The 12,390-nt window shown below is 58.3% G+C and overlaps 1 protein-coding gene across 2 annotated transcripts in view; it reads left to right on the top strand.

The window, feature by feature from the left end:
- Nucleotides 1-10,502: 10,502 nt before the first annotated feature.
- Nucleotides 10,503-12,390, top strand: part of EPHB3 (EPH receptor B3) — a 27,674-nt gene continuing 25,786 nt past the window's right edge. For both annotated transcript variants that reach the window (XM_015638134.1, XM_015638133.1), the window contains exon 1: nt 10,503-10,563. The gene's annotated coding sequence lies outside the window, so the exon portion shown is untranslated. The remainder of the gene's footprint in view (nt 10,564-12,390) is intronic.

Below are 12,390 nucleotides of genomic sequence, written 5' to 3'. Positions count from 1 at the left end.
CCATCAGAAGTTGCCAAATACAGGTAAGGATCAGAAAGAAAATCAAGAGATTTGGTGATATGAGGCTTTATCTATTCCATACATGGGGGCCCAAGGCTCCCAGGGGAGTGGATCACCATGGGGAGTGAATCACCTTGGGGAGCACTGCTGTCACTGCAAAGCTGGTTGTACAGGGGGCAAGCACAGAGGCCTCTATGGTCATTCGGTCAACCAAGTACCATGTCCTGCACTAGGATGAAGCCAGTCCTAGCCAAAGCAGCACCTCTGTGCCATGGTTTTATGCTTGTGAAGGTGCCACATTACCCTCTGAGGACATGCATGTGGCCAGTGGAGATGAACAAGGTGATGGGCTGTACCATGGCACTGCTTGTTCTCCAGGTTCTTCCTCCCCCCAGGGCTGGAGCAGTGCTGCACTGATATAAAGCAGATATAAAGCTGATTTTCATTAGGGAGGAGCACCAGGTTCCATGGTGGGGCCCTGCTTGTACCCAGCAGGGCTCTGACGCCAGCAGCTCTGCCCACTCCCCAGGCATGTTCCCCATGCTGGGTGACAGTGGCATCTTCCCACAGCACACAAGCAGGGCTGGCCCAGATCCACGCTGGGATGGGATGAGATCTGTGATGGACCTCATCCCCCCATGCAGGACTGTACCACCCTCTGCACAGGACATTCCTGCCTGGATGAGCCCACAAAGTGACCTGGCATCTCCCTGGCACATCCCACCAAGCCACAGTTCCCTGCTTTGCCTCCCTGGCCTCGAGTTCCTGAGTGCTGGGCTCTCCCCCCGCCACCCTCCTCGGCACGGCTGGGGCCTTGCAGCTACAACCAGGAAACTATAAAACTTTACAGAGTGCGGCTGGAGAGAAACAGGAATTGCTGCAGTGACTGCCAGAAGGGCCAGCATTAGATTCACAAGATTTTCCAGGGCTTGGACTCGCCAGGAAGGGATTTATCCACCTAGGAGGAGCTGTAAAAACTAAAATTAAATTCTTCATCTTGGAAAGGGAGGGGGTAGAGAATGAAGAAACTGCTTGACCTCCCCCCAAATGCTCTGCTGGAGGCCAGGAACCTGGGGGGATGTGGAGCACCCATGGCTGCACCTGCCCAGCCCCTGGCTGAGGGGTCCTGGCATCATAGAGCTCCGTGACACTGCTTGTCCTCAGGGCTGCATTCAGCACCCCTCCAGTGTGACCATCCTTTAGGGCATAATCTGGAGACGTGTGTGGGTGCCACAGGGGAGGACTGAAGTCAGTGTCCTCTCCCTGGTCCTGTTCCCCATTAGTGCACCCCATGTACTGCCATACCAGCTGCAAGTGGAAATGGTGCTGGGCATGATGTGGGAGCAGTTTGGGATTCCAGCAAGGAGTGAGCAGTGATGTTCCACCTGGAATCCCAGCAGCTTAATTGAGGTGGTTTTCCATGGTGTTCTGGCATTAGTAAGCAGTTAGAGGGAACAGCTCTATTGCTCTGTGGATTACAGGTACCCTGCATCATCGGTAGCCATTGCAGGGGACAAAGCAGTAGTTGACTTGGTCAGGAACTGCTGCTTTTTGATGTGGTGCAGCTGATTTGGGGACCACAACTGGCCCTCTCCTGCCAAAGGACAGCAGATCCCCTCCTGTGCCAGGACCACCAGCTCTCAGCTGGGGGGTATTTTGGGACTCAGCATAGTCCCAGCTGCACCTTTCTGCCTGTCAGCCTTCCCTGACTTCTCCTCCTGGTGTGGAGTGGACACATCCTCCCCCACCAGCCTTCTCCTCCCCATCCCACCAGGCTCACATGGAGATGGTGGATAGAGGCACACCAGGGTCACCCAGCCACAGGCCTGCTGAACCAGCCCTGTCACCCACAGGCTGCTGGAGCAACACATCTCACATTCCTCTACACCTCCTCACTGGGTTTTCCTCAGTCTAGTGCTGCACACTAATGCTTTTAGGAAAAGCTCACACTGCTGCAGGCTTTGAGGGCCATTTCCCATGTCAAGGGAGCTGGGATGGCCAGTACAGCATCTTGGTCAGTGTACTGCAGGGAGGTCTGTGCTGTGACAGGCTCTTTTCAGGAAGAACTTTTAGGGCTATGAATCTTGTATCACAGATCTCTTTACAACTAGCTGAATCCTTGGAGCCTCACTGCTGAACAGCATGGGAAAGCATCCCAACACAGGGAGAAGTCAGGCTGCTCCTCCAGACGTGTGGAGGCAAAGATCAAACAGAGCTTACTTGGAAACCTCAGCAGAATTGTGCCAGAGGACACAAAGGATGTCCGGGTCATGCCAAACCTGCAGCCCTGCCATCGCTGGCTCCCAGGGTGAGCCAGGCTGTGCTGGGGCCCCAGCAGGTCCATCTGCCTGGCTGGTAGAGTGAAGCATGGCATGCCAGCAATTTGTTTTGTACTCAACCTTTCAAGCTGGAAAGCCAAGGGAAACCTGAAGATGTGAAGTCTATGTGCAAAATCCCATCAGCTGAGTGCCTGGCAGTGCCATATCGCTGGCGTCCTGCTCCACTGGGACACCCAGGTGCTGTTTTATGGATGGGCTTTGAGGCAATTTTCCTTTTATTCCAATTTTTTTTCCCACAGTAAATTCTACACCAAAAGCATGGAAGCACTGCTGAGAAAGTATGTATCAGGGAATGCTCTTTTGTTGCTTATTCTGGTTTTCTTTCTATTTTCCGCTTGTCACTGCCAGTGCAGGCTCTTAAAATAACTGGCTACTTTAAACCATGCTCCTTTGTTCCCTGGCTGAGCACCGCTGGCTGCCAGCTGGAGAGAGAGTGAGGTGAAGTGTCAGGGCCCTGCGGAGAGTTTTAAAGGAGGTTTGTGGTGATGGGGACAGTGTGTTACACCCTGAGTCCTCTGAGCTGCTCTCTCCCTTGTTACCAGCAGGCTCATGTGTTGTGGGATTTCCCAGGGAAGCACTGAGGTTGCAGGTTCTCAGCTGCCCCCCTGTCTGCCACCACCCAAACTTCATGCAGGTTCCAAGGGGGCAGCTGTGGGTCTGCACCCCAGCTTTGCAGCCTGCAGACATCCCCTATGGACTCCTCACGGTGTCTGAAGCCACCCACTTCAGACCCCTGCCCTCAGGACTGCCCCTCTCCCACCCTCACACCATCTCCTTTGCAGCAAGTTGTTTAAACCATGAAAGCTCCTGAGCGCTGGAGGGAAGAGGTGGGATGGAGGCCACACAGCTCCCTTGACCCCAGTTAGTGTGGGAAAGGGCTACGGCAAAACTGGTTAGGAACTGGCAGCAAGCCCCAGGGGAAGCAACAGCTAAGCCTGGGCTTATCCCTCCCAAGCCAAGCGCCAGGGCAGCGGATGCAAATCCCAGGCAGGCCAGGAATTGCCTGGCACCTCTCCCAGGGTGTTTGCACCTCCATCCTCGGGCACCCTAGGAATGTGGTGTGACGGGGAGAGGGGATTCCTGCAGCCAGGGGGGAAACTGGGGCGGGGGTGCGGCCGGCCGGGGCGCTGCCAGCAGGCCGGGCTCCACCACCTGCAGGCACCGGGGCTGGGCCAGAGCCCGGCTTGGAAGTGCTACGTCGGAGGCTTGTGCCATGCCTGGGCATGTCCCCACTTTGTTTATTCCTTTGACTTATTATTTTATTTGACTATTTATTCCTGGCTGCCTTTTTCTCACGGTGGCTGTGTTTATTTAACACGCCAGGCCTGGAGCCCGCCGGGCTCGTGCTGCTGCCGAGCGCAGCCATAGCCCGGGTGCAGCAAGTGCCACGACAGCAACCCCAAGCTGAGGTTTCTCCCAAGGGCCTGGTGGGGTGTTTGCAACTGGGTGGGACAGTGTTTGGAGGGGACAGTGGACAAGAGTGAGGTCACACATGCTTGCCACTGTTGATGCTGCCGGCATGCAGCCACACCAAAGGGCTCCAGCACCTGCCTGCCTGCCCACCAACACAACCCAGTGGGGCTGTGGCAGCTCCGCCAAGCAGAGAGACTCTAGGCTGGAAGGAGGCAGGTTTGGAAAGCACAAGGGTGGTCTGCAAAGTGATGCCATCCCCATGCCATCAATGATGTTCCCACCAGCCTCCCAAGGTCCCAGGTGGTCCAGAGCCCAAACCTCAGTGTGATGTGGAGATGCCAGCAAGCCATCAGTCCTCCTCCCTCCCAGGCCCTGTGTGGCATCTCCCATGGTGACAGCCTCCAAGGACCCAACTCACTGGGTCCTCTTGATGCTGAGGATGTGGCTGCGGCTGGGGGCCAGGGAGCCATGGCAACCCAGCAATGATGGGGGTTGCCATGGCAATGAGAGGCGCAGCATCCGGAGCTGGCTTTGGGCAAGGGATGCTCCAGGTGGGATGGGAAGCAGGACCAGGGCACTGCCCCAAGGTTGGGGAAGGCCAAAGCCTCACCTTAGAGTCCAGGAAAGTTGCTCTGCTCTGAGGGCTTCTCCTGGCCCACAGTGGCTGGTGAGGGTGGGCAGGTGGAGGCTGCTGGGGTTCAGGCTCTGTGCTTGGCCCTGCTGTGATCCCATTGTGCCCACTGCCACCATCACCTCTGGCTGTTCCCAGGCAGCCTCAGAAGGACATAGTGATAGTGCCTGTTCAGCCCAGAGGAACAACCATCTTTGCAGGGCATGCAGGGTCAGGAGAGGCCTCTGCGATTTTTGCAGCCAGGAGGTCTGCCAGCATCTCTTATTATGAGCATGAACCCCAAATATCTTGTCACTCCATTTGGGGGTCACTACTCCCCACCTGGGAATGTCTCTCTGGGGTCAGGCTGTGGCACAAAGCAGGTTTCAGCCCCTAAATCTCTAGGTTTGGAGATTATCTGCTTCCTGTGACTAAGGCAGGCACGCAGCTGACCCCAGCTCAGGGCTGAGCATGCAAAGAGCTTCTGCACTGGCATTTCAGCTGCAGTCCCCTAAAATTTCCCTAATGGGAGACACATACAGGGACTAACAGGCTAATAGCCCTGTTAGCAAAGGTGCCTGAGAGAGCAGTGGACTGGATGAAGGTGCTGCATCACCTGCCTTGTTCCCCCAGTCCCATGGCCACCCCCTCACCAGCATGGCCCCATCCTGCCGGCCCCATCCTGCTGCAGGGCTGGGAGGCAGCGAGAGGAAGGGGGCGATGGGAGGAGGAAACGGACCTCCCAGCTGGGAGGCATGCGGGAGAGTGACATTTGCCAGACACTGATGCTGCTTTTGATAAAGAGCAGGGGGCAGTTTGCTGCCCACAGGCACCCGTGTTTCCCACACCTCCCAGCAGCTGGGGGACAAACCTCGTCCCCCAGCTCTGGAGCCTTTGCCTCCCACAGAGCCAGAGTCACACGAGGCTGGATGCCTTCCTTTCCCTTTCAGCCCCAATGGACTGCAGAGCAGGGAAGAAAAGGCAAAAATCCTGATTTTTATTTATTTTTTGTGTGATATTTTTCAGCACCTGGATGACAAAGGGCTGAACTGGACAGTGTCACTTGGACAGCATCAGTATAGTTGCAACATGCACCCTGCAGCACAAGGACAGGGCTTGCTCTGCAAACACACAAGCCTCATCAGATTTTCCCAAGGGCACATCCCTGGTTTAGGAATGAGCCCAGAAGCCAGGATGACAGCCACCCTTCCTTCTCATGCTTCCTCCCAGGGCTCCTGCCCTTAGCAGGCCCTTTCCCACTGCAGAAATAGTGGATGAGTTCTGCTGCAAGCGTGCACCAGCGAAAGGGGCTGGCGGCCGCTGGCAGCCGCTTCCAGCGATTCCACCCTGGAGCTTGTGGCTGGGCTTTAGATCTGCTAAGCCTGCTTCAAACTTTGCACTGGGAGAAGTGATTTGTCTGCAAATGTTATGTGGTTAAAATAAATGCAGAGAATTTTAATCCTGGGAATTTGGAAAGTAGGAGATTTAAAATAACAAAACCCTTTCATATGGCACTTAATCCGAAATTAGCTGGGTTTTAAGTTTTACAGCAGTAGCTGATCATTCCTCGGCCACCTCCTGCTCAGCGTGGGAAGGAGGGGCTCCCCAGATTCCCGGAGCAGGGGGCAGTGGGGGCTGCAGGATGGGCTCTCCCGGCCCTGCCGTGCCTCTCCGTGCCAGGCCGGTGCTGGGGTAGTGACGGCACTTTTTTTGTTGACGTGGAATGGATCTCCCACAGCTACTTAAGGTTTTAATTGCCCTGTGATTAAAGTTTTCATTACTAAGCAATTAGCACCTGAAATTTTAAGTGCTGAAGTGTTTAACTGCATCCTGAAGCTGCCAGAGGTGAGGGGTGGTGGATGTGGGTGGGACAGGAGAAGGTTTTGAAGTAGGGACCATGAGCAGCACAAGGTGGCTTCCTTGCTGGGCCCAACCGGGCTAGCACGGGTGCTGCCGGCCGCCCCGACCCGCTGGCAGCGCCAAACTATTGGGAGCACAGGGAGGAGCTCCCGCAGGGGCAAGCGCCCAGGAAGCCTGGGAAGGAGACAGGCTGGAGCCGGTGCTGGTCTGGCGGGGAACACGCCGGCTAGGCGAGCTTGCACCCGGCAGTGCTCCCTGCCCTGAGAACGGGGCCCCGCGGGGCTCCCAATGCACTGGAAATGGCACAAGGGACCCCCCAGCAGCCACATGGCTGACCCAGGTACCTGCTCAGATGTCGCTCCTCCGAGCGCAGCCCTTTGGACAGAGGACTTGGAGATGTCACTTGATGCCATGATGGCCCCTACTACAATGGTATCCAGCCCAGAAACATGGGGAAATTCCCACTCAGCTTCCCACATCCCCAGCACAGCTGCGCTCCAGGTGAGCAGACAACAGAGGCCTTTTGCAGGGCTTTTTCTTGCATTCATCCAGTTCCACCCTTCAAACACAAGTCCCCATACTTACCTTATGGCAATGCACTCCTGGGACTGGCTGCCTGGTGAGGAATGTACTCCCTTCTGTTTGTTTTTAGACTCTTGCTGGGTAATTTCATTTGATGCCCCTTAGATCTTCTGAGAAAATAGGAATAATTCTTCCCTAATCACCCGTCCTTATGAAATTGTAGCTGAGGTTGCCACATGCAAAGGAGGTGAGGGGCGGTGGCTGGCGCAGCAGGCAGGGTGCGTGGGTGCATCCGTGTGTGGGGCCATGGTCTGACACACACCGTGCGTGTGCCTGTGCGACACGGACCCGCCACTGGCTCACATCAGGGCTGTGTTTGGAAATGGGGAGTGAAAGTCAGGCTTGCTCCAGCAGGATGGAGTCTCTGGGTGAGAAATTTCCTACGAAAAGAGGGCTGGGCTGGGAGGCTTGTCCTCTGAACCTTCTATGGCCGTTGCTGCTTTTCGAGGTTTTCCTTTCATGTCTGCCACTCCCTGTCTGCACAGGAATGCCTCCCAGGGACACCGTGGGCACCACAGCTTTGCCGTGCAGGCTGGAGGCTATTCTAAGGCAGAGCATCACTAACTCAGCTCAGTGCTGCAAACGAAAAACTCCCCTGCCTATCCCACAGCCCCACATTTCATCTCTCAGCCCATCCCTGTCCACATCTTGCCAACACTGCTCGTTGCAGCCCTGTTCGTCTCCAGCTGTCACCCCGAGGTTCCAGGGAGGGCATCAGGGCTGAGTGTGTGTGCAGGGACATTGTGTGGCTGGGAGCTGTCTGTGTTTACACAGACATGCCTATTCCCCAGCCACGCCATCACCCCGTCCCTCGGGGGCCACAGCAGCGCCATCCTCAGCATCGAGTCCATGCCCAAATAGGCGGGTTGGCACTAAACACCCAGCCCCTGCCAGCAAATACCACGCAGTTACCACAGTTATTTGGTATTGTGCAGGCATTGGAGCCCTGCCAGCACTGCTCCCCAGGCTGCCCACCAGCTGCAACACACAGGCAGCAACCGGGGCTCCCTGGCCAGCGAGCTGCCCTGAAATCCTCAGCCCCCAGCTGGGAGCGCAGCGCTGCAGCCACCGGCAGCAGGGAGCCTGAGGTCCTGGGCAGAGGCCGGCTGGCAGCACCAGCCCATGGGAGCGAGTGGAGGCTCATTAATTACAGCACGTGGGGAGCTACACGATCGTATGGAGCATCCTCCCCCGGCCCGCGAACCCCCGCTGCCTGCTCCAATTTCTCATCCTATTCTGAAATAAATTCCTTTTGGGCTGAAATTTGCCAGGCATGGCTTGGCTCCAAGGGGAATTCTTGGAGAAAGTTTAAGTAAAATTGGTTCAGCCATTTTTGAGTTATTCAAGTGTGAATAAGCAATTTCCCCATGTGCTCCGTTCAGAAATTTTGTGCTTGGGTAACTCAAACCTCTGGAATTGCAGAATAAACGAGGTTTCTGCATCTCACTAAGCCAGCAGGGAGGGATTTCCCGGGAGTGACTTCACAGGGAGACAGCAAATCTTCCCACCCTGAGCCTGGCCTTTGGTTAAGATTCTCAGCATCTGCATCAGTCCCTATCCTTCTCCTTCCCCACTGATGCTGCATTGTATCCCCATGCATGTGTTAACAATGCCAGCTTCATCACTCACTTCTCTGCTGCTTATCTCCTTGAGCTGCAGCAAGTCCAAACCAACAACTTCTTCTGCTTTTCTCAAACTTTGGCGTTTTCCACAAATGCAATCCCCTTACTGCTGCTTTGCTCCCTGGCCACTTCCCTTTACCTGGAGAGTGCAATGCCCCACTTACTGCACCTCCTGTCCCTCACAGAAATTTATCACAGTCATATGTCATATGTCCTGTCTTAAATTAGCACCCTGGCTCTCTTGGGCATGAATTTTCCATCAGGAAACAAGTGCTGAGGCACTGTGGCAGTCCTCAGGGCACAGCATCCTGCCAAGGCTCCCCACAGCTCCCGGAGGATGCCAGCATTACTGCAGTAGGAATCGGTCATCTCCAAATTTTCAACTGCCCAGGCAGAGCTCAGGTCTATGCCAGCCTCTCCAGCCAAGACTTGGGAAGCCAAATCCTTCCAGGACATGGAAGGAAAATACCCATCCACAGCCGTGGTGGGACTGTACAGCAGAAGGCAGAGAGGATATGGATATGCTCTGCGTCTGTCCTCACAGAAGAGAGGTCAACCATAGCCAGCCCTGATAACCTTCCAAATTCCCGCTCATGCCAGCAGCCATGGGGAAGGTGGCCAAGAGTGTGATCCTGCGGCCTCCCCGCTGCACCAGTGCAGGACCAGGGCTGGGGCCGCACAGCAAGGGAGTTTCTGGTTCAGGTTTCTGGGGCAGGAGCACTGTGGGGAGGTGCCACTTGCAGATGGCAGGTGTCTGCGGGGACAGCCCAGATGGCTCTGCCAGGGTGACGAGGCTGCCCCAGGGTGAAGCAAGCAGCCATGCACCCCACTGCCCCTGGACCTGCTAGAGTTCCAGCCACTCCCAGGGACCAGGGATATCAGCATTACCCAACATCAGGGACTTGGGGGATTTTGCTAATCTTTTAAGGTAAAGCCTCCCCAGGTTTCTGAGGGGCAAATGCCGTGCAGAGGTCCAGGACAGGTCACAGCTCGTGTCCCACACACATCACTTCAGATATGTGTCTGTCCTGAAGGATGTGGAAGTGCCAGCTCCAACCACCAGGACAGTGTGTGTGGATACACCATCCCAAGGGAGCAGAGTCTGTCCCAGACAGGGCCCCAAAACCTTTCCATAGCGAAGTCAGGACTGAGGGGAAAGAAGACTGAGCTACCCACAAGCTTGGAAGCTGTGGCTGCATGCACAGCAACCAGCACCTTCTCCCACGAGGAATGTGATGGGGAAGGCACCTTGTGGGGTAGGTGTAGGGGTCCTGGGAGAGGTCACTTCTCTCTGTCTGATTTCAGCTTGGTCAGGATCACAGCATTCATCTCTGTGTGTGTGGTGGGAATCATGGTGTGGTGTGGATAGCATAGGGAGGCTTAGGATACAAAGAGATGGAACGAGTGAGGTAGGATGGGATGTATGGGATGGGCTGGGGGAGCATGAGGTGAGATGGGTTGGCAAAGGGTGGGATGCATGAGAGACAGGATGGGACTGTAGAGAACCGGATGGCAATGAGTGGCCAAGTAAACCAGGCTGCCAGTAGTGTGACACGGAGTGGCTCACGGTCCCGTCATCACACACGCTACCAGGCTCACGCACTCACCCACACCCGGAGGGGCGGGGGACAGGGCAGCGCCGGCCGGGGGTCTGCGGGGCAGGTCGGGAGCGCGGCCCCTTTAAGAGCCCAGTTCCGCGGGCGGCCGCTGGGTGGGGCGCGCTCCCCGCCCTGCGCCTCCCGCGCCAGGGGGCGGGGCCACGGGGGGCGCGCCGGGAAGTGCCCGCCCCCTCCAATTGATCTTTCCGCGGAGGCTCCGCCCCCCGATGCAGCACCGCCCAATCGGAGCCGCGCTCGCCGTCGCCAGGGGCGCCGGGTTGCCAGGGGCGGGGTGATTGGCGGACGGGCCCCGCCCCGCTCGGCTCAGCAGCGGCGGCGGCGGCGGCGGCGCCAGAGCGCGAGCGTGGCGCGGCGGCGAGAGGAGCCGCGCGTGGCGCCGAGCTCGGGACTGCCCGGCGGGGCCGCCCGCACCGCCCCCGCCATGGCCGCGGCCCGCCCGGGGGCCCCCCCGCCGCCGCCGCCGCTGCTCCCCCTTTTGCTGCTCCTGCTGCTCCCCGGTGGCCGCCGCGCTCTGGAGGGTGAGTACCGGGCGGGCGTGCCCGTCCGCCGCACCGGGGCCCGGGCGACCGCGCACGGGTGCACGCATCCTCCAGGATGTCCCAGGCCCGTCGTGGCTCAGCGCGACTCGTCGTCGCGCCGCGGATGCCCGGTTGTACCCGCGGAGAGCTCGCCGCCGCAGCCCCGCTCCCAGCGCTCAGCCGCCCTCAGTAGGTTTCAGAGTCAACGCCCCGTGGAACCGAGCCCGGCGCGGCAGAGCCGCGGCATCCGCGGCCGGCGGCTGCTGGCAGGGAGCGGCGCCTCTTTGGATACTCGGTTCACGTTTCGAGGCTTTTCGCCACGACCGAGAGGGCTGGAAAATTAATATTTCTTTCAGTGGAAGCTCACGGCGTGCCAGAACTGGTGGGGCCGCGGAAGGAGTGTCCGTGTGCCGTGTCCGGCTCCATCCCTTCCCCGGCAGGGCTCGCCGCGCCCGCTGCCTTAACCCCCGAGGCTCCAGCGTGGGACCTCTGGGGCGAGTGGCCACGCGTGCCGCATCTACCCCCGATCGGGTCTGCGCTCCGCGGCTAACCCACCCTCGAGCTCCGATGGAGTTGGGAATAGAACGGAGAGTAATTCTCTTCCCCTTGGAGAGTGAACCCAGGTCCGCCGGGCAGCGCCGTTGCACCCCCAGCTTTGAGCGAGGAAAGAGGCTTTTGGCCCCGCTGGGGTACTGGGGTTTCCCGGGCGGGCAAGGCGGGTTTCACCGGAGAGAAGAAGGAGAAGAGGGCCCGGACGGGTTTTTGTCTCGGCACAAAGTGTGCGGGGCTCCAGCCGGAGTGCCAGGGGCGGCGGCGTTCCGGTGTCCGGTAACCGAACCCGCTGCCGGAGCGGTGGGAGGGGGCTGGGGAGGGCGGGAGGGACGGAAGGGAAGGGAGATCCCCCAGCAGAGCGGAGCTGTGGGTGCCCCCGCCCGGGCAGGGGGCGGCGGGGGCTGCTCGGAGGCGGTGTCGTGCTTCGGGCTCTCGCTGCCGTCGCCCCGCGTTGCGAGGTTCGGGCCGCGGCGCCGGGGGTGGTCGTGGGCAGGAGCCCTCCCCCGCTGCGGTGGCTGGGGGACGTCTTTCCTTTAGCTTTGGGCTTTGTAGAAAGTTTTGGGGGGTGCTTGTTGTCCGCGTACCTTTTCATCCTCCCTCCGTGCGACGTTTTGGTTTTTTCTTTAAAAGGAAAAAAAAAAAAATTAAACCCCTCGCCCTTTGTACGCTGTAGGATTCAGAGCTGTGGGCCTGCCGGGTCCGGGAGCTCCGGGCTAAGCGGGAACCCCGCAGCAGGAGGGAAAGGGAGAAGCCACCGGCACTCAGCCCTCGCAGGATGGAGACTCCCGAGCACCCGCCCGGGGATCCCTGCCTTTTGGAGAGCTGCCGGAGGACGAAGTTGTGGGCAGGGAGCCCGGTGGGGCCCCGCGCTTGCGGGTAGCCCCTCGCAACCTGCTTCCCATCAGCGCTTTAGGAATTTGGGAAGGATAGCTGGCGTGGGGGCTGGCAGCACCAGTGTCACCTGGGTATAGTCCTTCCAGTCCTCGGGGAGACAGGGAGCCCCAGCATCTCCCCCACTTCCATCCGAGGATGGAGCAGTGCGAAGTGTCGGATGGAGAGAAAATAAACAGCCCCTGCTGGGTTTTTTCAGCTTCCCGAATGTGTGGAGGGGTCAGGGGCTGAACACGCTGTCTGAGAGGTCAGGGCCCAGCTGGGTGCCAGCCCAGTGGGACCACTTCGGGGCCGGCTGGCAGCTGCCCAGCAGTTTTCGGGCTGGCCCCGATTCCCCGTGGGATTCTCTCTCTCTCTCTCTCTCTCTCTCTCTCTTTTTTTTTT

The sequence above is a fragment of the Parus major genome, chromosome 9 (assembly GCF_001522545.3).
Source record: "Parus major isolate Abel chromosome 9, Parus_major1.1, whole genome shotgun sequence".
Classification (NCBI taxonomy): domain Eukaryota; kingdom Metazoa; phylum Chordata; class Aves; order Passeriformes; family Paridae; genus Parus; species Parus major.
The sequence above is the reverse complement of the archived record's forward strand: the minus strand, read 5'-3'. Positions and strand labels throughout refer to the sequence as shown.